Consider the following 27,643-nt stretch of genomic DNA (forward strand, 5'->3'; position numbering starts at 1 on the left):
AAATTGAACAGCATTTTTTATAGAACAAATTTTGTTTGATCAAGTGGGATTATGAAGTTCCTCACGAATTGTTGGCTATTCAGAAAGGACAAAATTTTGCCACGTATTAAACTGATCTCAATTTGAAGTATAATTTGAAGTCAATAGAGTTTTTAAAAGTCTGGGGTAACGTTCGCTTGTTAGAATAGTTCATTAAATGAGTTAAACGCGAAGACCTTTTGTTCTTACAAAAACGTCAACTTTACTTCTCAGCGTAAAGTGCGCAACCCAAGCTAGCTCTGTCTCCGGGTCTGTCTCAGGCACTCAGGCACTGGTCATGTTGGTCTGCAGACCATGGCAGCAATTCTTTGCTCTGGAAGGTCTGATCAGGGGCGTATCCCGACGCTGTACGGTCTGATCAGGGGACAACCAACGTTATGAAATGTCTGCTCAGAGCCCCTTCCAGAGACTGCATGATCTAATCACAGTAGTCAAGACCCTGGATGTATGATTTGGATAATCTATCCAGATTCTGTACGGTCAGATCGGAATTGTGTCTAAGTTTGGCTAGTCTAATCATAAGCTAGAGGTTCTGCTGGAAAAAAACAGCCGGTTCCTCAAACGAGAAATGATAATTAAGGCTGAAGAGAAAGGTTTTTTGAAAAACCATTATTTCAGTTTTTGCCCATTTTTTTGTTGATGAGGTTTTGCCCAATTCTGTTTGTTGATGAGCAGAAAAGAAAAGACAACCAAGCAAGTGTTCTTGTTGAATTAAAAATTTTACTTGCTGTCAATTATTTTTTTACGGAAGAACTCAGAAACCATATATAGAAAGTAACGCCTAATTTTCTGAAAAGAGTACGTTTTACCAATGATTACTGCTACATCAATGGTTTCAATCTGGATAAACTTACTTCGTGGCCCAATTTGTTCTGGTACCTCCAGTGCGCAACCCAATGGGGTCAAATACCCCCGGGGTGACCAAAGTTGATGTAACTAGAGCCAATTTTGGTCTGGAGGGTCGGGTAGCCACTGTGCGCGACGCAAGTCTGTATGATCGGAGGTAACTTGGGTCGCGCACTTGATCCAGAATTGGAATTGAAAATATTATATTTTTATTGAATGGGTTCGATTACCGAGTTGTTTTTTTTACCTGTAGTAAGAACATAGCTGATTAGCTGAAGGTGACTCGCTTCCATCTTCATAAGGAATAATGAACACTTGCGAGTGCCAAATCTCCTCACCATTATCGTTGTCTGCAAATGTAACTTGTGTGTTGGCTTCTTGATCTGAATTCTGGTCGTCAATTAGAACTTGGTTGGAGTACAATTCAGCTGAAATGGACCTGAATTAAATGAATGAATCATAAGAATAGATTTGTTGATTATCATTTAAGATCAAATTTCGCAAGAGTTATCAAGATCTTGCATGACATTGCAAGGTGTATCCAGCTTTCCTTCATGGTTTTTTTTTCAGATACAAACCCAATGCAAGATGTCTTAACTTCAAGTTAATTGATTTTTCTGTGTAAACTACCGTTCTTTATTGACTTTTTAGACAGTTATGAATTGATTATAGCAGGCTCTCGGGACTTGTAATTTTGAATGCACCATGCCCACCTGCACACTTTTAGATATGTCATAAGTTGGAACTTTCCCTTTTGCAAACGCGTAAAACTGATAATTTGGTTAAAGTCAAAGAACAATAGTCATCCTCTTCAAAATAAAATAAAGTTACAAAATTTAATCTAACGGCGGAATTTTAATTTTGAAATTTTGCAAACGAAACATGAAGCACATCGAAAATTAGAGAAAAAGATAACCATTCAGTCATCATTAGTTACATTCTGCTTGTAGACGGACAATTTTCACAGATGACTGAAAGAAACGAGCGATGTGTGTGAACAATGATTCGAATAAATTGCCGCAATCAGAAATTATTAGCTATTGATGACTAATGAAAGCAAGGCGGTTTGGTAATTTGTTTTTGTACATTGTTAGAATATCGATCAAACTATAGTCTTAAATTGATTTTAATAAGAGAATTCATATAAATGAATTGTCAAGAAATGGTGCTTAGAATCAATATTCGGATCAAATTGCTGAATCGAGTTAACTAATATTAGAGTGAGATTATTTGTTGTAAAATCTTCCCAGCATGTATTGAATGATTATGATATCACCGGAAATGTGAACAAATTCTTAGAAAAATGTAAATGCATACCATCTATGGTAACCCCTGCGACTGATTTCTGAGAAATTTGCAGAAGCAAACCATATTGTGTAACCCTTGCAACCCCCACTGTAAATCATGGTGCTAAGATTAGTTTTGTATCTTGATTTTCTCGCATTGATAAGGGGTATATATACAGCTAATTTTTGAGCCTTTTTTCATCCGCAAAATCAAATCACCATCTTGATCTAATAATCAGATCTCTCCTGTAAATCCCTAAATTCTACTGTAAAATATTATTCTTGTTATTCTCTCATTTTGAGGAATTAAATTTTCTACTTGGTTAAAAACGTTTTTATTTCGCTTGCGAAAACCCATAGCCCAACAGGTTATGGGCCCAGCAATTTTCTAAGTCATAAAGCTAATTTCTAAAACAAATCTAGTTTGTTGTTGACAGTCATAATCCTTTTATGCTTAGTACCTTTTTTTTCACAACTGTTTAGCCTGCTAAAACTAGCCAGGCTCAGGACTTTCCAATCTGGAGCACAAGAATTGTGGCAATGATGCAGACGAAGGGACTCTACAAATCACTACTTGGGACAGAGGAGCAACCCAATGAGCCTGCACCACTAGCCATTGGGGCGAGCAATGATGAAAAGAAGAACCACAAGGTGCTGAAGGATGCATATGAGAAGGAATTTGCAGACATCAAGAAGGAGAAACGGAACAGTGTGTGTTGCCATCTGGCACTGACTCTAGAAGCAACAACCCTCATACTTATGAGACATGACTGTGTGGGAGATGACGGCATCGGAGATGGAGCAAAGGCTTGGAAGCTTTTCCAAGAAAGATTTCCGAGTGTGGAGACGCCGACAGTGGTGACTTTGGTGGCACAGCTTGCTCGACTGCAGCTCGAGGATGCTGAGGATTTGGATAGCTTCTTCATAGAAGACAGGACTTGCTCACAAGGCAACAAGAAGCCGGGGAAGCGGTCTCACAGACCCTCTTCAACGCTTTGGTCCTCAATGGTCTGCCAATGAGAAATGAAACTTTTTTATACAGGAAAGCTTTAACCCGGCAACGAAATTCACAGAGTTGAGGAAAAGGCTGCAGAACTTCCATGAGAGCACAGCATAGAGGCACAAGGGAAAAAGTGTTTCAGTGGCACTGGCAATGAAGTGTGACTTCAAGTAGTGAAACTGCTTTGCAAGTAAGGAAAGGAAACTGCTTTGTGTGTGGGGTCCCTGGAAACTTTGCCAAGGACTGCAGGAGGAAGGAGACAGAACAATGCAGCAAGTGTGGTGAGAAAGGTCCCCTGGTCAGGGCAAGCAGGAGACAAAGAAAAAGAGGCAAACATGAGTCAGTGGCAATGGGTTGACATTGACTTCACCAGACGAGGAATACTGGACAGCTGTTACCCAGTGGAAGACAGCAGGCATGCTAGTGGACAGTGCTTGGACAGATCACATAGTGACGAACATCGATTCGTTTCTGGACTTTGTTTCCATTTACAGTGGTCAGAAATCGCAACGGAGAGGCTTACAGTTTGGTGGGCAAAGGCTGTGCGAGGATCAGCATACCCTCAAACAAAGGGGAATTCCATTGCAAACTCAAAAATATTTTGTGTGTGCCGGAATACTCCTCAAAACTCTTATCAGTCTCAAGGTGCACGGAGTGGGGACATAGATTCACTTTCCAGAAAAGAAATAGCTGCATGAAACTCCAGAAGGGAACTCAGGTAAAATAACACAAGATAATATTTTGTTTTACTTACCCTGCAGCGTTCTAGAATTCAAGATGAGTTCCAACAGCGTTAAACTTCACGGTGCAAGGAAGTGGCACAGACGATTGGGTCATTTGAATCAAGCGGATGTAGTCAGGAATTCACCAGAGAGAGTGGGGGAGTCGATGATGTGGCGCATTGGCCAAGATCACAAAGACTCCAGTACCAAGAGTGACAGAGAACCAAGCAGAAGAGAAGCTGGAGAGGGTGTTCACAGACGTGATGCGACCTTTCAGAGTAGAGTCACGGTCAAAGTTCCGGTTCTGCATTTTGTTTGCAGACCGTTACACGAAGTTTGTGCTTGTGGACTTGCCTAATGCAAAGAGTGAGGCACTGGCCAGCCTGAAGAAAATTGTTCTCAGTGTGGGGACGCCCAAGAAGCTGAGACAAGACAATGTGAAGAAGATTCTCTCAGAGCAGTTCAAGATGTACTGTTTAGATGCAGTCATTCTACAGGAGAAGACCATACCAGAGACGCCACAACAGAATGGGTTAGCTGAGAGGCGCAACAAGACACTGCTGGAGAGGGCAAGATGCTTGCTCATTGACTCGGGTCTTCCCAAGATGATGTGGGGAGCAGCAATTCTCCATGAAACAAGGATCAGGAACTTAGTTGTGAGACGAGGAGAAGAAAATTGCCCAGCAGAGCTGATGCGAGGTATAAAACCTAAGCTTTCTATTAGTGAACTATCTATTTTTGGTTGCACAGTCTTCATGAGGAAGCGGGACAGAGATGTCAGCAAACTTGAACCCAAGGCACTGGAAGGAAAGTTTGTGGGTTACACTGAAGGAGACAATGGATACCTGTTATACGTACCCAACACACGCAAGGTTGTGGCTGTTCGAGATGCGATCATCAAGGAGTCCGAAGTGGGCTCAATCCCTGACAACACAGAGACGCGCGAGCTAGTAGATTAGGGGTCACAGCAACTGGGGATCTGGCACCCAGATGATGGTCATCAAAACGATGGCAACAAAGAGGAGCAGGGCACATCTATTGCAATAAAGGAGGAGTGGCATTACGCAGGGAGCGTGAACACTCAAGAAAAGACACTGAGACGAGATGCCTCATTTGTTGAGAAAGCAGCACTGGATGAAGAATCTACTGCAACAAGAGGAAGTCTCAGAGACTCGGAGTCACTGGAAGCCAGTGAAACGGAGGACTTCTCACAGACAGTTGGCCTCTTTGGAGAGGCACTGGAGCAAGCGGACAGAGCAGAGCCCAGACGAAGGACACGATCAAGGAGTGTTCCGCAATTTTTTAGAGAAGTCAGGACCCATCTTGTTGTGACTGAGGGTGATTATGTGGAACCCAAAACAGTCTACGAAACCAAGCAAGGTGACGATTGGGACCAGTGGTACCGGGCAATGAAGGACGAGGTCAAGGCACTCCAAGACAACGAGACTTGGAATCTAGTGAGACCACCCTCAGATAGGGACGTCATACCGGGCAAATGGGTCTACAAAGTGAAATTGGGACCCAGAGGCCCAGTGGACAATTACAAAGCACGCTATGTGGCAAATGGTTTCAAAAAAATGGAAGGACTGGACTATCTTTGAGACTTTTGCGCCTACCTGTAAGCCAAAGACGTTCAGGATTCTACTTCAACTATCAGCGAAGCAGGGCCATGTGATGCACCAGTTTGATGTCAAGACTGCTTTCTTGCACTCACCAATAGAGGAAGAAGTGTATCTGGAACAGCCACTGTTGTTTGTAAAATCAGGATCAGATGGGGAGTAGTTATTTTGTCGACTGAATAAATCAGTTTATGGTTTGAAACAGGCAGCTAACAACTCGTATAAGGAACTGGCAAACTTCCCACGGAGACAGAGGTTCACCAGAAGCAAGCATGACCATTGCTTGTTCTCAAGAGCAGAGACAAAGCATCACACTTTCATCTTGGTCTGGGTTGACGACATCATAGTGGCATCAAGAAGCAAGACAGTGGTGTCCGATGTCAAAAAGGCACTCGAAGCAACATTTCACATAGAAGACAGAGGGAGATTACATTGGTTTCTTGGTCTAAGAATCAGACGAGTTGAGGGCAAAGTCACAGGCGACCAAGAACGCTACATAGAAACAATGCTTGAGCGGTTTCAAATCGATCAATGCAAACCCGCAAGAACTCCAGCTGGTTTGAATTTGAAAGCTCAGAGAGCACAGAACGGAGACGAAGAAGTGGACCAGAGGATATACGGAAGCTTGGTTGGATCACTTTTGTATCTGGCCAAACAAACGAGGCCAGACATCATGTTCACAGTCAACATTCCGTCCAGACACATGAATGCACCTACCAATCAACACTGAATGTGCGGAAAAAGACTTCTGGGATATCTTCAAGCTTCAAAAGGTTTAAAACGTACTTTGATTCAGACTGGTCTGGTGAACTGAACGAAAGAAAATCAACGACGGGCTACTACTTCAATCTCAACCGACGTGGCGCAGCACTGAGCTGGGGTGTCAAGAAAGGCCGCGGTTGCTCTTTCTTCATCAGAAGCAGAAAATCAGGGCATGGCAGCAGCAGTCCAAGAAGCATTGTATCTGAAACAACTTCTGGAGGATTTCGGCATCCAACAGAAACATCCAATAGCAAATGGAGAGGACAACCAGAGTTGTATTCAATTGTGCCAAAATCTAGTCATGCACAAGAGGAGCAAACACATTGAGACAAAATTTCACTTCATTCGGGACAAGACGAAACGTTCTCAAAATCTTTACCCGTATCGAAGGTGGAAACATTCAGAACTGTTATGGTGGGAACAGACTCTACGCAATCAGCTCAAGTCTGAGTTGGGGTGTTAGAATATCGATCGAATTAGAAAGTAAGTTTGACTTATCATATTAGAAAGACAAAAGCAAATTGATTTTAATCAAAGAATTTATAAAAATGAATCGTCAAGAAATGGTGCTTAGAATCAATATTCGGATCAAATTGCTGAATCTAGATAACCAATATTAGAGTGAGATTATTTGTTGTAAAATCTTCCCAGCATGTATTGAATGATTATGATACCACCGGAAACGTGAACAAATTCTTAGAAAAATGTAAATGCATACCATCTATGGTACCCCCTGCGACTGATTTTTGGGAAATTTGCAGAAGCAAACCATATTGTGTAACCCTTGCAACCCCCACTGTAAATCATGGTGCTAAGATTAGTTTTGTATCTTGATTTTCTCGCATTGATAATTGGTATATATACAGCTAATTTTTGAGCCTTTTTTCATCCCCAAAATCAAATCACCATCTTGATCTAATAATCAGATCTCTCCTGTAAATCTCTAAATTCTACTGTAAAATAATATTCTTGTTATTCTATCATTTTGAGAAATTAATTTTTCTACTTATTAAAAAACGCTTTTATTCCGCTTGCGAAAACCCATAACCCAACGTACATAAATATCCGACTCCACTCGTCTACGTTTTTTTACTTAATTGTCTAATAAATGAACAGATTAAATATATTCACAAATAGACCTTTGTGTAAAAATTGTTAAAAACCAAATCACATATTACTAACTGAATTGTGAATTGCCATGCCGGATCAGAAAACTCGTTAAACCTGATATTAATGAGACTACGAGAAAATATAAACAACAAAATAAACATAAACAAATGTTTATGTCAAAATCTCAATACATATTTCTAAAGCATTTAGTAGCAAAATCAAAATACCAGTAGTTAAAACCTTATCTACAAAAACTCACATGACCTCAACTAAAAGCAGATTAGACATATAGAGTCGACAATATAAACAAAAGTGGGCTAAACTCAAATATCCATCGAATTTATTCAACAAAATAATTTTAAAAGTCGTAAAAATTATTAACTTTTAACCAAAGAAGGGACAGCAAAATAACTCCAGATAGGAAAACGCAGAAACATTCAGTTTCAAAAGTTTCGAAACAAAAAGTATTGAAGCCATTAACGTCATCAGCTATTATCTGAAAATTAAATCTTTTTGTTTCAATTATTAAAGGTAACATTTTAGTTGATATATAAATCAGAAATTTCAAATTTACACTTAGGAAAAATCAACGCGACTTGTTATTATCGCGATAATATTGAAAGACGACAAAAAGAAACACAAAAACCTGCTATTCAGAAATAATATACGAAAACTCAAAGTGTCCAAGATAGAAAAACATCGGCTGTAACAGACAACCAAATTAGCAAACGTTGAAATCTAAATGAAAAGAAAGTAGATGAGACCTCTCATTGATGAAAATGAGTTTCGAACTGACAATAAAACAATAAAAGAGAAATGAAAAAAGTAAATAAAATCAAAGTTATCAAAACCATTAGCTATCAACTAACCGCATTGAGTAGTTTTCCTAACAGCGCCCTGCAAGGGGATGCTATTGAGCACAGAGATTAATCAGAGAAGCTTTTACGAATACATAAATAACAATTACAGGCGAAAAAAACAATTGAAGAAAAGCGAAAGAAAACTGTCGAAATGTTTTTAAAATTTCAATTTGTCAATGGAAAATGGCGGACATATTAAATTTGCTTTTATTTCACAACACTAAAGGGATCCCTCAGTATGGTGATAAAGTGACTTCAAAAAATAAATATCAATCGATATTCGAAAATGTAAAGAAAACTCCAAGTATCAGAGCCACTAAAACAAAGTTTTCATTGAAAAGCAGTAATCACGTTATTTTATGCATCATTGGGGAGCCAATTAGATCATTCATCAATCAGAGCAAAGACTCTGACTACAAAAAGCAACAAATACGGGCTAAAACCAAAAAAGTGAAGAAAGAACTTCAGAATAACCACAAGCTATAGGCTGAAAACTTAATTTTGTGGCATTTCGTAGCGTCAAAAAATTTTCAAGTTCTCAACAACCATGAGGTATGCTATCAAAGCATTAAGTAGTTTAACCTAATCCTTTGTGAGAATTTATTTCCACTTTCAACCAACCAGGCAAAAGACATAGGACTAGAAAAATGTTCACAAAATCTTTACCCGTATCGAAAGTGGAAACATACAGAACTGTTTTGGTGGGAACAGACTCTACGCAATCAGCTCAAGTCTGAGTGGGGGTGTTAGAATATCGATCGAATTAGAAATTAAGTTTGACTTATCATATTAGAAAGACAAAAGCGAATTGATTTTAATCAGAGAATTTATATAAATGAATCGTCAAGAAATGGTGCTTAGAATCAATATTCGGATCAAATTGCTGAATCTAGATAACTAATATTAGAGTGAGATTATTTGTTGTAAAATCTTCCCAGCATGTATTGAATGATTATGATACCACCGGAAATGTGAACAAATTCTTAGAAAAATGTAAATGCATACCATCTATGGTACCCCCTGCGACTGAATTCTGGGAAATTTGCAGAAGCAAACCGTATTGTGTAACCCTTGCGACTCCCAAAGTAGATCATGGTGCTAAGATTAGTTTTGTATCTTGATTTTCTCGCATTGATAATGGGTATATATACAACTAATTTTTGAGCCTTTTTTCATCCCCAAAATCAAATCACCATCTTGATCTAATAATCAGATCTCTCCTGTAAATCTCTAAATTCTACTGTAAAATATTATTCTTGTTATTCTATCATTTTAAGAAATTAATTTTTCTACCTATTTAAAAACGCTTTTATTCCGCTTGCGAAAACCCATAACCCAACGTACATAAAGATCCGACTCCACTCATCTACGTTTTTTTACTTAATTGTCTAACCAATGAACAGATTAGATATATTCACAAATAGACCTTTGTGTAAAAATTGTTACAAACCAAATCACATATTACTAATTGAATTGTGAGTTGCCATGCCGGATCAGAAAACTCGTTAAACCTGATATTAATGAGACTACGAGAAAATATAAACAACAAAATAAACAAAAACAAATGTTTATGTCAAAATTTCAATACCTATTTCAAAAGCATTTAGTAGCAAAATCAAAATACCAGTAGATGAAACCTTATCTACAAAAACTCACATGACCTCAATTAAAAGCAGATTAGACATATCGTTACTCGGACTTGATAACCAGTCGACCATAAAAACAAAAGTGGGCTAAACTCAAATATCCATCGAATTTTTTCAACAAAAAATTTTAAAAGTCGTAAAAATTATTAACTTTTAACCAAAGAAGGGACAGCAAAATAACTCCAGATAGGAAAACGCAGAAACATTCAGTTTCAAAAGTTTCGAAACAAAAAGTATTGAAGCCATTAACGTCATCAGCTATTATCTGAAAATTAAATCTTTTTGCTTCAATTATTAAAGGTAACATTTTAGTTGATATATAAATCAGAATTTGCAAATTTTTACTTGCGAAAAATCAACGCGACTTGTTATTATCGCGATAATATTGAAGGACGACAAAAAGAAACACAAAAACCTGCTATTCAGAATTAATATACGAAAACTCAAAGTGTCCAAGATAAAAAACATCGGCTGTAACAGAAAACCAAATTAGCAAACGTTGAAATCTAAATGAACAGAAAGTAGATGAGACCTCTCATTGATGAGAATGAGTTTCGACCTGACAATAAAACATTAAAAGAAAAATGAAAAAAGTAAATAAAAGCAAAGTTATCAAAACCATTAGCTATCAACTAACCGCATTGGGTAGTTTTCCTAACAGCGCCCTTCAAGGGGATGCTATTGAGCACAGAGATTAATCAGAGAAGCTTTTACGAATACATAAATAACAATTACAGGCGAAAAAAACAATTGAAGAAAAGCGAAAGAAAACTGTCGAAATGTTTTTAAAATTTCAATTTGTCAATGGAAAATGGTGGACATATTAATTTTGTTTTTATTTCAACACTAAAGGGATCCCTCAGTATGGTGATAAAGTGACTTCAAAAAATAAATATCAATCGATATTCGAAAATGTAAAGAAAACTCCAAGTATCAGAGCCACTAAAACAAAGTTTTCATTGAAAAGCAGTAATCACGTTATTTTATGCATCATTGGGCAGCCAATTAGATCATTCATCAATCAGAGCAAAGACTCTGACTACAAAAAGCAACAAATACGGGCTAAAACCAAAAAAGTGAAAAAAAACTTCAGAATAACCACAAGCTATAGGCTGAAAACTTAATTTTGTGGCATTTCGTAGCGTCCAAAAATTTTCAAGTTCTCAACAACCATGATGTATGCTATCAAAGCATTATGTAGTTTAACTTAATCCTTTGTCAGAATTTATTTCCACTTTCAACCAACCAGGCAAAGACATAGGACTAGAAAAATGTTCACAAAATCTTTACAGGTATCGAAGGTGGAAACATACAGAACTGTTTTGGTGGGAACAGACTCTACGCAATCAGCTCAAGTCTGAGTGGGTGTGTTAGAATATCGATCGAATTAGAAAGTAAGTTTGACTTATCATATTAGAAAGACAAAAGCAAATTGATTTTAATCAGAGAATTTATATAAATGAATCGTCAAGAAATAGTGCTTAAAATCAATATTCGGATCAAATTGCTGAATCTAGATAACTAATATTAGAGTGAGATTATTTGTTGTAAAATCTTCCCAGCGTGTATTGAATGATTATGATACCACCGGAAATGTGAACAAATTCTTAGAAAAATGTATATGCATACCATCTATGGTACCCACTGCGACTGATTTCTGGGAAATTTGCAGAAGCAAACCATATTGTGTAGCCCTTGCGACTCCCACTGTAAATCATGGTGCTAAGATTAGTTTTGTATCTTGATTTTCTCGCATTGATAATGGGTATATATACAACTAATTTTTGAGCATTTTTTCATCCCCAAAATCAAATCACCATCTTGATCTAATAATCAGATCTCTCCTGTAAATCTCTAAATTCTACTGTAAAATATTATTCTTGTTATTCTATCATTTTGAGAAATTAATTTTTCTACCTATTTAAAAACGTTTTTATTCCACTTGCGAAAACCCATAACCCAACGTACATAAAGATCCGACTCCACTCATCTACGTTTTTTTTACTTAATTGTCTAACAAATGAACAGATTAGATATATTCACAAATAGACCTTTGTGTAAAAATTGTTACAAACCAAATCACATATTACTAATTGAATTGTGAGTTGCCATGCCGGATCAGAAAACTCGTTAAACCTGATATTAATGAGACTACGAGAAAAAATAAAAAACAAAATAAACAAAATCAAATGTTTATGTCAAAATTTCAATACCTATTTCTAAAGCATTTAGTACCAAAATCAAAATACCAGCAGATAAAACCTTATCTACAAAAACTCACATGACCTCAACTAAAAGCAGATTAAACATATCGTTACTCGGACTTGATAATCAGTCGACCATAAAAACAAAAGTTGGCTAAACTCAAATATCCATCGAATTTTTTCAACAAAAAATTTTAAAAGTCGTAAAAATTATTAACTTTTAACCAAAGAAGGGACAACAAAATAACTCCAGATAAGAAAACGCAGAAACATTCAGTTTCAAAAGTTTCGAAACAAAAAGCATTGAAGCCATTAACGTCATCAGCTATTATCTGAAAATTAAATCTTTTTGTTTCAATTATTAAAGGTAACATTTTAGTTGATAAATCAATCAGAAATTGCAAATTTTTACTTGCGAAAAATCAATGCCACTTGTTATTATCGCGATAATATTGAAGGACGACAAAAAGAAACACAAAAACCTGATATTCAGAAATAATATACGAAAACTCAAAGTGTCCAAGATAAAAAAACATCGGCTGTAACAGACAACCAAAACAGCAAACGTTGAAATCTAAATGAAAAGAAAGTAGATGAGACCTCTCATTGATGAGAATGAGTTTCAAACTGACAATAAAACAATAAAAGAAAATTGAAAAAAGTAAATAAAATCAAATTTATCAAAACCATTAGCTATCAACTAACCGCATTGAGTAGTTTTCCTAACAGCGCCCTTCAAGGGGAAGCTATTGAGCACAGAGATTAATCAGAGAAGCTTTTACGGATACATAAATAACAATTACAGGCAAAAAAAACAATTGAAGAAAAGCGAAAGAAAACTGTCGAAAAGTTTTTAAAATTTCAATTTGTCAATGGAAAATGGTGGACAAATTAAATTTGTTTTTATTTCAACACTAAAGGGATCCCTCGGTATGGTGATAAAGTGACTTCAAAAAATAAATATCAATCGATATTCGAAATTGTAAAGAAAACTCCAAGTATCAGAGCCATTAAAACAAAGTTTTCATTGAAAAGCAGTTATCAATTTATTTTATGCATCATTGGGGAGCCAATTAGATCATTCATCAATCAGAGCAAAGACTCTGACTACAAAAAGCAAAAAATACGGGCTAAAACCAAAAAAGTGAAAAAAAAACTTCAGAATAACCACAAGCTATAGGCTGAAAACTTAATTTTGTGGCATTTCGTAGCGTCAAAAAATTTTCAAGTTCTCAACAACCATGATGTATGCTATGAAAGCATTATGTAGTTTAACTTAATCCTTTGTCAGAATTTATTTCCACTTTCAACCAACCAGGCAAAGACATAGGACTAGAAAAATGCAACAAAATGAGGCAAAGAAGGAGGTAAATGTAAAAATACGAAAGCACACTTCGGAGACATGAGATCTATGAGCAATCACTTCCCGAGAAAAAAAATGTTTTTGTGGCTCCATTTGGTTGTAAGTGGTTTTTTATAACGTAGCCTTAATAGGAAAAGCTATTATTCTCAAAACAACAAGAGAAAACCCAAAAAACGTGACAAAAAATGTAAAAAGCTATCTAATAGAAATTGAATCTTTACGATTGTACACTTCCCGATGGAAAAAAGTAGCTTTTAAAAAAATTGCTGCTTTTGTTTGAAAAAAAAACAAAACTACTCTTTATTTCATAGAAAAAAGTGACTGAACAAAAAACCATTTTGAGTATATAGCTTGCCCCAACACTATGTGGAGTCTGAACCATGATGCAAAGTAAACTTTGAAGGCTTATATATACAAGTTAGTGACTAAAGACTTACAGAACCATCCAGAATACAACATCACGTCTTGCAGAGGAGATATAGTCTGACTGTAACTGATGTCAATTTCTGAGATATTGTCATTTCTTGATGAGATTTGTGGTGAGGTCAATTTTTTAGGCACCGCTTGTCTGGTTTCAAGAGTTAAGCCTCGGCAACTTACGTCTCATAGACAAGCCTAAAAACGGCTCAACAAGAATGCGAAAAATGTTTTCTTTGTGCTGCAATTGACACCGAAACTAATGCAATCAGAAATCTGTTTCTCTGAATCAATTCAATTTGTGGACAGAAGATCGGAGAATGTTATGACTAAAACAATTTCGTAACCGAAACATAACATTTGATTGATATATTTTCTTCTCCCGCAAGCAGAAATAAGTGATAGTGTGGAGCGATTCTGCAGTAACCTGGTAGACTTTTATCAGTACTATGATAATTAAAGACAATCAAAGAGAGTTGCTGAAGGACGCAGCCGAACCGCGGACAGTTTTAACCATTGCAATAAATAAGGAGTTTGGACTTGCAGAAGCAACAGGGGAAAACAGCCAATAGTTCGCAGAACGTAAATGCAGTTCAAATGCAAACAAATTTTTGAGGCGCAAATTCAACTAGACAACAGACGAGACGTTCTTACAATCGCCTCGCAATCACAGCATGCAGAAAACGGGGACAAAAATTAAATCCGTTTCACATATCAATTTACGTGGCAAACGGGGAAAAATCTAAGCATATATTGTGACCTTCTCAACTGCTTTGAAAAAGTGTCTGGAAATAAAACTGCATGCAGTTCAAACTCTCAAAACAATCAATTATATCATTCAAAAGCCTCGAAACAAGTGCCTGTAAATCAAAGAGATAACTACAACAAGGAATATGAATCTAGTTATAGTTCATCTGATGACCTCTACCTTGGTATTCTTGCCAACATATCAGAACAGATAAATGCACAACAAGACATGACTATAGGCACTGCAAACTGTTTCCACAAAGCTTTTGGACTCTGATGGCGTTTGTTCTATTGTTAATTGTCACCCACCCAAGCAAGTGTACAAAGCTGCTGATCGGTAGCAAAGAGTCCAAAATGACTAGGGATTTTTTTGATCAAAAACATTTCAGATGATCAAAGCAGCCGTACAGTTTATCGAGTAAAAGACACAAAGCTAGAATTGTGGTATTGGTAAAAATCTATAAATGGACGCAATTTATTCGAGAAACGTATAATTACATAACGCAAGAGCTGCTGTAGTGATTCACTCGACCAATTATTCGAGAAACTCAAAAGTGACCTGCAATGAGAAGCAGTTGCAGGTCACTTTAATTCTCAAAACAACTTGAGAGTTAAATTTTTTAACTCTCAAAACAACAAGGAGGCTCCACATTAAGTTCCGACCCCGCTCATCTACATTTTTCACTTAAATGTCTACCAAATGAGATTAGAAAAATTAACATATCAGCATATCGTTCAACAAACTACTTAAAGATTAAAACAATCTACTCTAGAGGGCCTATGAGACCTGCGGCTACCATAATATGACCACCAAAAAAGACGGCAATAAAAATCAATTAGTTACAAATATTAATTACGACCAAAACTCCTTGTCCATTCTTTGAAGACCACTAATAAACAAATCAAAATGGCATCAGACAAAAATTATACTAAGAAGATTAACCTGCACTTTTTGGAACAAAATATGGGACTTTTCTTCAATGACACTTGGCAACAAGTCGGCTAGAAATGTGCAAAAGCGGCAAAAGTTTATTAAAACATTGCTTTTTTTAATAAAAAGAACTAAATTCGAACTGATTAGAAACATTACGCATCAAATGAAATCATTGAGAGAGTCTTTTATACCTCAAAATGGAGCGACTGAGGATATCTCATACGACTACAAAAAAACGACAAGTACAGGCAAAAACTAATAATTTGCACGAAAAATTATGCCCCCCCCCCCCCAATCAATTGAATATTAAGCTGATCACTAAAACCAACAAAAATCTTCATTTGCATTTTTTGAAGGTAACAAAATTTGTAAATCAAATGACGCCCACTATTGTGATACTGTGAAAGGAGAACAAAAACCTACAAAAAAGAGGCAAATATGCAAAAATCACGAAAATTGGTTTTATGAAAACTGGTTGTTCCAAGAAGAAAGGCCAATTGAGGAAAATAAAACCGTTATAAAGAACAAATTGTATTTCAAAAGGTAAAAGATGTGATTTATATATAGAGATGCTTAGCTATAATTTAACAGAATTAAATTGGCAGATCTGAAAAATTTATCTCTTTTTTAATTAAAAACAAATAATTTCAAAATTCATAGCAACGACAAAGCTTTCGACAATTCATTCAAAGCTTTCGACTAAAAAGTAGACAGTTTGTCTTTTAACTACTTGGAAAACTACAATTGCGACAATGTTTGATGAGACTAAATCATAAGACTTTAAAAAAACATTAAATACAAGCTGAACTAATAAGTTACACAAACAACTTTACGCAACAACAGTTTTGAAGCCATTAATTTTAACCGCGATTAACCATAAGATTTTAACCGCAAGAATATAACATCCTCATGTGCGTCTTTTTTGATTATCGTAGCATCTTTTGTAAAACGAATATCACAAAATGGCAACAAAAAGAACCACAAAAACTGGAAAGTATCTAAACTTCACAAAAGTCTTCTGAAATAAATTGTCTAAGCCCTGAAGACATCATTTAAAAAGTTTAAACAACAGAAAAATTAATGTTTGATTCAACAAAACATTAAAAACAGCTCTCAACAATGAAGCTAATATACGAAAAGGATACAACAATGTAAAACACGAAAAAAAATTGCAATCCAGAAAAAAAGGGATAAGTTGAAGAATACTATTACTCTTTTTTTTTGAAATTTAATTACAAAGTCAAAACAGCCATTAGTTTTTTATAGATATCAATTATTTAAGTTCACTTGTTTATCTAGATTTGGCCACTGAGACCTTTAATTACACATTATTTGGCATATGACAACAAAAATTAACAACAAATAGAGGGCAAAAATAAAAAAACTCTACTAATTTCTGCAAGAGAACGGTGTCGCAGCCCTTCAAACCATATGTTATGAAAACAAAAAATATCTTCAGTATCAAATGTTGTAAATTTTTTTTTCAGTTGGATTGTTAAAAAATGTGACAATTTACAAAAGAAACCAAAACAACAGCAAAAATGGGCATTTATGCACAAAAATCAGAAAATTTTGTATGAAAAATGGTAGTAACAAAAGCAACAAAACCTTCTTTTAAAACAATCCACCACAAAAATAGTTTTTATTCTATAGGAGGAAATGTTGACCTGTACTTACTCAGAACAAGCAAAATGTTGACAAAAACAATATAAAAAATTGACAAGTTCAAAAAATCACAGAAATTTCCTCAAAACAAATACATTCCATAACATAAGACAGACATTAGATAACAAATGAATGAATTCCTTTGCACCTTCTGAGGAAGAAATTTATATTTTTGGAGTGGTCAAACTTAAAAATCAGACCGCCAAAAGAATAACAATTGAAGGCAAAAGACAAGAATTCAGTTAAATTTTACTAAAACTCTTCATCAAAGTCATAAAAACCCTTTGGTTCTGTGAAAACAAACTGTATCTAAAATTGCCTCAATTTTATGTACATTGGAGCTGTCATTAACGGAGCCGTGAATAAAAAATATTGTCAGTAATTAACATTAAAAGAACAAAAGCAAAATATTTTGAAAAAGGCAGCATCAAAAAGTCTCTGATTCTAAGAGTCCATGATATTATCAAACCTCTCCCTGTTTTTGTCGCTCGCCCAGCAAACCGACCAAGTGTTAAAATTATCTCTGAATTGGACTAATTGTTGAGTGGAGTTCTTCAAAATTGAAAAAAAAGATGCATTTTGTATATTTATCGAATTAAATCTTCAAAAAACTGCAAATTTTTAATTCCAGAAGTCTTTCATACGGCGCCTTATTGCAACAAGCGCTCTTTTTGAGATTAGAGAGTCTGTGTTAAGGTTTCTCGGTCACTAAGTCTGGCCAACTTTAACAAAAGTGGACCAAAAAAGCGTATTTTGTGCCATTTTTGATGAAAAAAGTTTGAATTTGAAAATTTTATCAAAAATTTTAGCCAAAAAAAACTTCTATCAAACAATTCACATTGCTCTTCTACCTCTAACGATAACAACAACACTCTGCTGTTAAAAATTTTAATTTATTTCGAATTATATTAGCGAAATTGTTCCAAATTTCAGCAAAAATTACTGAAAATGTGAACAAAAACAGTCGAATGTTCACAAAACTTTAAACCTCGATAACTCCCTGTAAAACACGAAAATCGAAAACATCTTTTTAATTCCGTATTCTACGCCTGGACGGGCTTTTTAATGATACCACTCACAGTTCTCTACGATGAATATATCGGTCGGCCAAAATTGACAGAACAAAAAAAAAACCAGTTGAGTATATAGTTTTCCTCTCTGCCCACTGAAGTGGGGGTCGGAACAACAAGCTACTTAGATACAAAAAAATCATAAAAATATCAGTTTCGTGATCAAAAGAGACAAAAAGTACCCAGTAAGCTTCAAGCTAAAGACAATAGAAAACGCCCTTTTCACTAATCACAGAGTACTTCTTTCTATCATGAAAGGACACAGATCAAATTAATCCTACAATTGACGTCTAAATCCTTGAATAGATAGATTGTTGCTGTTTGATTTCACTGTTGATTAACCGGGTTCAAAGTGGGCTGACAAGACTTTTTTTTTCAAATCGCACATAAATACTGCGAAGTTTTTCATTATTTGATGAACAATTCATTTTTGCAAAAAAGACGCAAAACGAAATGCTCGGAATGATTTTTTAACAGCGGCTAAATAAACGGATTTTGTGCTCAAAATCTGTACAGGGGAGTTAAAGATAAATTAGGTTCCAGTTCATCAGCTGATTGTCGGCCGCAATTACTAGCGTCAATTAAGTGAGAAAATAGTAAAAACGGCTTCGTATTGAAATAATCAACCTTCCATTCAGTCAAACATTTGACCACGTTCAACCAAAAGAAACTTCCCTTTGGCAGAACACAGAATCCGAAAGAAGTTGCCATCAAAATATTAAGTTAATCGTCACTCAATTTGTGATAAAACTATCAAAGAAGTCCATAAACATACCAATAGCGAGTCTGATCATCAAGTATGCAATTCTTACAGAAATAAAACGCTGCAATTTAACAAAAAAAACGGCTAACGGTACAGTCATATGCCGCCATATACACACACCTATTTGCAAGACATTCAAAAAATTAATATTCTCGACTCATTAAGAATGCCTATTATGTCAATGCAATACATAGCTTTCATCTAATAAGTTGCTGAACCGTAGAATGTGTTGTGGGTATTACCCCCCATCGGAGTCATAATGAGCAGCAATTCAGTAAAGTATGTCAGCTTAATTTTTTGAATTCAACGAAGCGCGAACACCAGATCTCACAGAAATAGGTTTATTTGAAAAACTCACCAAAAAGTAGCACAAATAATATTGAATATGAAAATCTAATTACTCAATTATATATCAATTCACAATTTTTAGAAATTAAAACAAAAGTCGTTCATCATTTGATGCGAGTTTTGGACGCAAGCAATACACTATTATGCAAAGTTAGTAGTTCAGATAAAAATTTAGATCTGGTAACTGAACAGTAGAATCAGTTAATTGGGTAAAAAAGTGCAAGCACAGATCCAGCTGTGAAACAGAGTAAGAGGAAAATGAAAATAAAGCGATCCAGGATGCTAATTCTCGTAAAAAAAACAAAGATCCATAGTTCTCTTTGACTCAAGTTGACTAGAAAACCTGGAAAGCAGTTGGGCGAATAGAGCTCTTATCAATTTCTCCGACGTTCTCGTACCTGGAGCCTTGTTGATTAAAAACAACGATAATCACACGTTTACCTTTTAGGATCCATGACGGAAAGAATCTACAAAGCGCAAACCAGATAAAGCAGGAAGTGGCATTAAAGTAAATAAGTCAACTATTGCAACCAAATTTGCAAAGCGCCTACCAGCCCATTTTACAGGAGAGATAACAGGCTAGAAAAAAAATCAAACACACCTAAGACAACAAACGTAAACACGAAGGAAATGTTAGAGTGAAAATTTGGAAATTGTTTGATGCTACGAGCGTTTTGTCTTGTAATGCTGAAATCTTTGATTGAACCAAATTTTATAATAATTTTGAGCATCACAAGAACAGGTGAGTCTTTTTAGATCTATTCTTAAAACAATTCCAGCAGGAAATCAACTGCTTAAATAAGGTAGTGTTTTTGTGCAAATAAATAATGTACAAATCTTTCCATTCAATAAATCTCAATAGAGGGGAAATCTTCAAAGTATGCTCCTTTTGGTGATATGCATTGACAACCTTAACTATTTGTACAATGTGCTTCTGTTTTACTTTCCTTCACTAGTTTCAGCAATTTTTTTGTAAAATTTGAGGTCAATTGCGTATTTCTAACTGACGATGTCTTTTTAATTTAAGTGTTCTATAATTGACCCATCAGTGAAAATGGCCAGTTGAAAGTTAAAGTACTGTCACAATTCAATTTTAATTGTACATTTTTTAAAAATTTTTTCTTCCCTTCCTTTCTTAGTTAATATTCCACGCGAGCACTCAGGTAATATCCCACACGCAGTCAAATGGGTCAGCATTTCAAAAATGGGTCAGCCTATTTTTTTGAATTCAATTAATCGCGAACACAAGATCTTACAGAAATAGTTTTACTCGAAAAACTAACAAAAAAGCAGCCCAATTAATAATGGATATGAAAATCTAATTTCTCAATTATATATCAGTTCACATTTTTTCAAAAAAAAATCACCATTTGATGCAAGTTTTGGACGCAAATCTAATACACGTTAAACAAAGTTAGTGATTTATCGTAAGAAACCGAGTGATTTATCATAAGAAAAATTTCAGATAAAACTTTAGATCTGAGTGATTTATGGAGTGATTTATCATAACCGAGTGATTTATCATAGAAAAATTTCAGATAAAAGTTTAGATCTCAAAACTGAATAGAGGAATGAGTTAACCGGTTAAGAAGGTGGAATCACAGATCCAGCTGTGATACAGTGTAGGAGGAAAAAAATAAAGCGAGCCAGGATGCTAATTCTCGCAAAAACAGAGATCCAGTTCTCTTCGAGTCAAGTTGACTAGAAAATGTGAAAAAGCAGCGGGGCGAATAGGACTCTTAAGAATTTTTTCGAAGTTCTCGTACCTGGAGCCTCGTTGATTAAAAAGTTGATGACCACACGTTTAACTTTTAAGAATCACGACCGAAAAAATCTACAAAGCGCATATCAGATAAAGCAAAAATCGGCATCGAAGTAAACAAGTCAACTATTGCCACCAAATTTGCAAAGCGCCTACTAGCCCATTTTACAGGAGAGATACCAGGCTAGAAAAAAATTAAACACACCTAAGACAACAAACGTAAACACGAAGGAAATGTTAGAGTGAAAATTTGGAAATTGTTTGATGCTACGAGCGTTTTGTCTTGTAATGCTGAAATCTTTTGACTGGCTCAAATTTTATACTCATTTTGAGCATCATAAGAACAGGTGAGTCTTCCTAGATCTCTTTTGAAAACAATTCCAGCAGCAAAGCAACTGCTTGCATAAGGTATTTTTTGTTACAAATAATTGATGTACTAATCTTTCCCATCTACAATGTTCAGATCTACAATTCTCCTGTACAGATCTTCATATATCTCTCATCCATAAAATCTCAATGAATAGGAAATCTTTAAATCATGCTCATTTTGGCGGTATGCATTTACAAGCTTAAATATTTGTAAAATCTGCTTCTCTTATAAATTCCTTCAATCGTTTCAGCAATTATTTGTGAATTTTGAGATTAATTGCGTATTGCTAGCTGATGTAGGTCTTTTCACTATAAGTGTTCATTTTGACCCATCAGTCAAAATGATGGGTTGAAAATTAAAGTACTGACAGAATTAAATTTAACTGTAAATTTCTTTAATCTTTTCTTTCCTGAATTGGAAAAAACATTATGAATGAACTCCTTCAACTTTTATTAAGAAAATTTTTTGTGTAATGTGGTTTCATATGTACAATGAGATTCACAATCTTGAAGGCAAAAATGTCTAACCTGTAAAACTGTACATGACAATAATAAGAGAAATTAAATTTTTTGCCATTCTTAACGTGAAAAGTGACTTTATGGACTTAAGCAATTGGACATATTAAGCAAACCGTCAGTCAAAATCAATGTAGCTGAATAAATGGGAGAAATATATACTAAAATTGACTTTTGAGAGCTCGTACAGCAAATATTGTGACAATTTTATGAATGAAGTTTTTCAAAGTTTATCAGTTCAGGATAATGTGTTACTAGCAGTTCAGAAATGCCAATTTCTTCAAAAAGTTCATTGCAAACTGACTGTAAATTTGATTCAAATTTGAACTGTTTGAAATTTGCTCACAAAGTTTACTCAAGAACAGAAAGATGTTGGATAAAAATCTATGAAGCCGCAGAACTTAAAATCTTTAAGAACAGCGGCTGTAATTTAGTGAAAAGAAAGGAGAATTTTGCGTTTCAACGAATTACTATCCTTAGGTGATAATTATATTCAACATTTAATTAATTGTCACTATTCCTCACTAATTCATCGAATTATCGATTTGTTAAACAACTCAAATTGTCAAGACTATAGAATATCAATTGAAATGATGACTTATTGACCTTCAATCTTGAAAAGCAATCTTTTCAGATAGGTCAAGGGTCTATTGCTTTGTCAACAATTGTAAATATCAAAGATTATTCTCATCAAAGACACCTCCAAACATTAACTGATTCGCCTACAGAAAACTGCTCGCAAATAATCGAAAGCCTTAATTATTGTTAATCAGTTCTTTTAGATTAATTAACTTGGAACTTGGCGTCTAAAAATAGAATATTCTTCTTTAAACCCATTGCAGAATGGTATTTATTTTTCTAATTAGTCAGAAGATAATTCTACTTTTATGGACAGCTTCAGGTATACCCGCATTTTCAATACAATATGGTTATTTCCACATTCTGCAAATTTCTCGATCTATTGTGACAGCTTTCGTTGTTTCATTAGGACAGAAACAGTTTCCGATTACTGAACAGTTTTTTTTGTATTGACAGTATAAAAAAACAGCACTAAAATTGATAACCATTTTTAAAACTAATTTTGAGTTTTGTGAGAGCATCTCAGAGACATCGATCAATTTTTAAGTTTTCTGCAAATTCTGCCTTAAAAAACCAAAATTTAATTTTTCATGCGTTTTTTTTTTCGACCTTTTACCAATTTTACCAGCATTTTCCCCCAAATATTTGTTGATCTATCTTTAATTTGACTGTTTAATTTAATATATGGATAATTTTTATTCTCAAATTAATACGCGTCACACATTGACTAATCACCAAAAGCTTGAAAACAGAAAAACGTGGTAGCACGTGAACAAACAAAATTGCTTACAAATGACAAAACTTCCTTGGTTTGTTATCCTGTGGCACTGCCGGGAAATAATAAATACCAATAAGTAGTTTTAAAAAAATGTAGGGCTGTCCAATATTTAATTGAAGCGCACAGTTTAAATTTTTCTCCTTCATGGTATAACAGAAAATAATTTAAGACCTTGTATTTCAAAATTTTGATGCACAAATTGCTCTTGGCTGCATTCTATTTTGATAAATATCTGTTATGTGAAAAATATTCCTTGAGTGGTTTTGAATACATAATTGCTGTCGGTCATTACCGTTTTTCATTTATAAAAATTTTGTTTTGGAGGCTGTCGTCTTGAAAATAATCCAGTTGATAAGAACAATCTTGCGTATAGGCGTTAATATATTCTGGAAAGTGGATAAACCCATTTAATTTGATCGGCGTTTGCACAAAATTTTTTGCTTATCAGCTCATTTTCCCGACTCGAATCGATGCTGTGCATTACACAGACAACAAACGGAAAAATCAGTTTTTGTCGTTTTTCTTTGAAAACTTCTGCTTTTCATTACAAAAAAGGCAATGTTTTTTTTGGAAAATATGTAACAGTTCTGGAAAGATAGTCATTGTAAATGCAGCGAACTAATAGACGCTTCTTTTTCTTGCCTTGTAGTTTGTTGTCCTATCAAAAGTTAAAGTGAGCCGCGTTGCTCGATTCACCAGCTCCTAAAACTTAAAAGAGGCCCTATTTCTTAATTGTATATTTTAGACTAAATCTCACAATGGGACCAAAAAAAGTGTACGAGGAATAATCATCTTGCAACTTTCGTGAATGGGTATCAGTAATGAATAATTGGCACATTAAATATGTCATACTTTTTATTATGCAAACTTTGAAAGTAAAAGCGATTGTTCTCCACCTGATAGTTTTTGCAATCTACTTTTTAATTGAATACATTGTTCACTTTATCTATAAATCACACCATTTTTTTCTAAATAAATGTTTCCGTTCACGCGATAAATGCAGAGGATGAATCTTTTTCTAACCGTACACAATTTTTCACCTAAATTTCCCCTCCAATATGCATTATTCGCAGCCTTCGCACAGCCATTTGTATCACACCCATTCAAATACAACAAAATCTTTTAAATCTCTTCAGTTATCATTCTCTTGTTGCGATCTATTTATTTAGAAATGGTCAAATTTCTGTTAATGCTCATTTAGTTGAATGCTTTGAAGACATAAAAACTAAAACCACATTTTTTGACCGGATGACTGAAATATAAACACTTGGGAAATAAATTTTATCTTTCAAAACATTGTATATAATCGGTAAAATTTTGGATGATTTTGCACTTTTAATCTCAGAATTAAGTTTCTAAAGTTTTGTTTTATGTTTAACTGAAACTTATGTCGAAGACAAACTGGCAGCTGATTGTTTTTAAATACCCGGGTCGAGATCGAATGGTTAACTTGTAAGAACTTGCAAGTTTCTTGTAAAAGATGGTTAACTTGTAAGATTTTGCAAGTTTCTTGCAAAAGAGGGTTAACTTGTAAGAACTTGCAAGTCGAATGGTTAACTTGTAAGAACTTGTAAGTAGAATGGTTAACTTGTAAGAACTTGCAAGTTTCTTGTAAAAGATGGTTAACTTAAAAGATTTTGCAAGTTTCTTGTAAAAGATGGTTAACTTGTAAGATTTTGCAAGTTTCTTGCAAAAGAGGGTTAACTTGTAAGAACTTGCAAGTCGAATGGTTAACTTGTAAGAACTTGTAAGTAGAATGGTTAACTTGTAAGAACTTGCAAGTTTCTTGTAAAAGATGGTTAACTTGTAAGATTTTGCAAGTTTCTTGCAAAAGAGGGTTAACTTGTAAGAACTTGCAAGTCGAATGGTTAACTTGTAAGAACTTGTAAGTAGAATGGTTAACTTGTAAGAACTTGCAAGGCGAATGGCTAACTTGTAATTTTCTTGCAAGTTCGTTCCGGTCGAGCACAACTCTTATTGGTTAATTCAATATAACATTCAGTCATTTACCGTAGAAAGCGCGTAGAAGTTAGTTGCTCAGTTTGGAGAACATAAAAAAAATCGACCTAAGTAGACAAAATGGTTACTTTTTGAATTTTATCAATTCAAGAGAGTTCCTTTTGCAATTCCATTAAAAAAACTGTAGATCTCAGTTAGCTTCTTCGCGTTCTCAAAAATGTTCCCAAAATATTGACTTTGATTGAATTTTCAAATTTATATGTCAGTATTTTCTCAAAATAATTTAGTGGCCCTGCATTTTTATACCCTTTTTATAATTTAGTTCACACTTTTCCAGATTCGATTTTTCCAAACATCCATTTACATTCATGTCTTGCAACATTTTATTTACGATTTCGTGCGTATGTGTGTGTGCGTGCTTGTGTATGTGTGTATGTGTGTGTGTGTGTGTGGGAAAGAGAGCGTGTATGTGTGTGTGCCCGCGTGTGTGTGCGTGCGTGGTGTGTGTGTGTGTGTGTGTGTGTGTGTGTGTGGTGTGTGTGCGAATGGTTAACTTGTAAGTAACTAGTAAGTCGAATGGTTAACTTGTAAGAGCCTTGTAAGTCGAATGGTTAACTTGTAAGAACTTGCAAGTCTAATGGTTAATTTGTAAGAACTTGCTAGTTTTTGGAAGAAAAACTTGCAAGGCGATGCATCGCCTTGTAAGTTTCTGCCAGAAACTTGCAAGTTCATACAAGATAACCATTCGGCCTCGACCCGGGTACCTTGCTATCAGAAATTAGTCACAGATAAATGAGAATCGGATAGAGTTGGAACAGTAATTCAAGCTCAAGTTTGAATCAATATGCAGAATCTGTCTTGCTACAAAAACAATTTCGATCGTCTCTTGACTCCCCAACTGAAAGTCAAAAGCTACATTGTGTTGGTCACAAACGCCTATTTGAAAACAAAAGCATCCGAAAGAATATTTACAGAGGTGCTCCAAGGCCACTGATTTTCATTACTATGTGCACGTTAACATTGACCATAACAATTCATGTAGCAAAGTAAACCTAAAAATTTAGTCAATGCGTTAAACGTGTTTCAATCATAATTGGTTGCTAACACTACAAATATAAGGAGCCTCGATGTTGCGTATTCTAGCCGTGGCATTAAATCATCTAGATCTAAGACCACGATCTGTGACCACGGACAAAGTGGTTGCTGAGCAAGCCAACTTTTTTCAAATAAATGTTAACACTCAGCCAAAACTGTATACTGAGCAGACATTTCGTAAAAGACTCCTGAATTTAGGGAAACATCAATTTGACGAAAATAGAATTTAAAGTTAGTCACATATTTTTCAATTTTCCTGAAGACATTTTTGATGATGAGGATTTAGAGCCTTACTTCTTGAAGTGTCAATTGCTCCTGGAGGATAGAATAAATACCAATTTCTCTATTAATATATAATTTATGTGAATTAAAATTCTAAAAAAAATTACACAACCTTTATTTTACGTGAAGTTTAAAATACGTAAAGTTTAATCAGATAAGATAAACAGGCTGTAAAACTTATTTCATCAGAAACTTGTCTCTTATGAAAAGAAATTTGTTTCTAACGCAAACCGCATTGCAAGAATGTTTGTCAAGGCAATACTCGGATTGAAAAGACTTAACCAAACAAAGCATTACAGACAAAACATTAACCAGGCACAAATTCACACAAAACACTAACCAAAATTCTCTTGATTTATTCATAGAAATTTTGTTTAATTCGCAATTGGCGCTACGTTGACATCTACTTGAAAAATTCAACACCAAAATGTCAGTTCGACTAGAACTGAAAACACAATTGATTTGAGTTTTTTGATATTAAATATATTGACGTAAAGCATAGAGACGCTGAAAAAGTTCTCGCAAGATCTATTCTGTGTCATTAAGAAAAGCTAATAGGTTTTTGCTTTTTCCTTCAGGCGTAGTGTTTTTTATTGAGAGCAACAAGATGCGTGTGTACCCAGTTTACTTAAAAAAACAAGAGTTTTTCAAGTCCATCGATCTGTAAATTCTACAGCCAAAAAGTATTCTACAGCTTATTGATAGCAAAGTAAATAGATTAGTGAGAATAATTTTTTAAGAAAAAATTTGAGTGAACTACAAAAATACGAGAAGAGAACAACATCTACAGCACACAAGAGCTTCATATTTACGAACTGCTAAAAATGCTGATAAAAGTGATACAAAAATAAATGCAATGTCAAACAACTGCAAAAAGCAATCGAAGAAAAAGCGCTGATTAA

At 34.9% G+C, this 27,643-nt stretch overlaps 1 protein-coding gene across 1 annotated transcript in view; it reads left to right on the forward strand.

Moving 5' to 3' along the window:
• The window catches only part of LOC142348516 (uncharacterized), a 65,068-nt gene that overhangs the window by 22,395 nt on the left and 15,030 nt on the right, over positions 1 to 27,643 (forward strand). The window lies entirely within an intron of this gene.

This window comes from Convolutriloba macropyga, chromosome 10 (assembly GCF_964194025.1).
Source record: "Convolutriloba macropyga chromosome 10, txConMacr16.3, whole genome shotgun sequence".
NCBI lineage: Eukaryota > Metazoa > Xenacoelomorpha > Acoela > Convolutidae > Convolutriloba > Convolutriloba macropyga.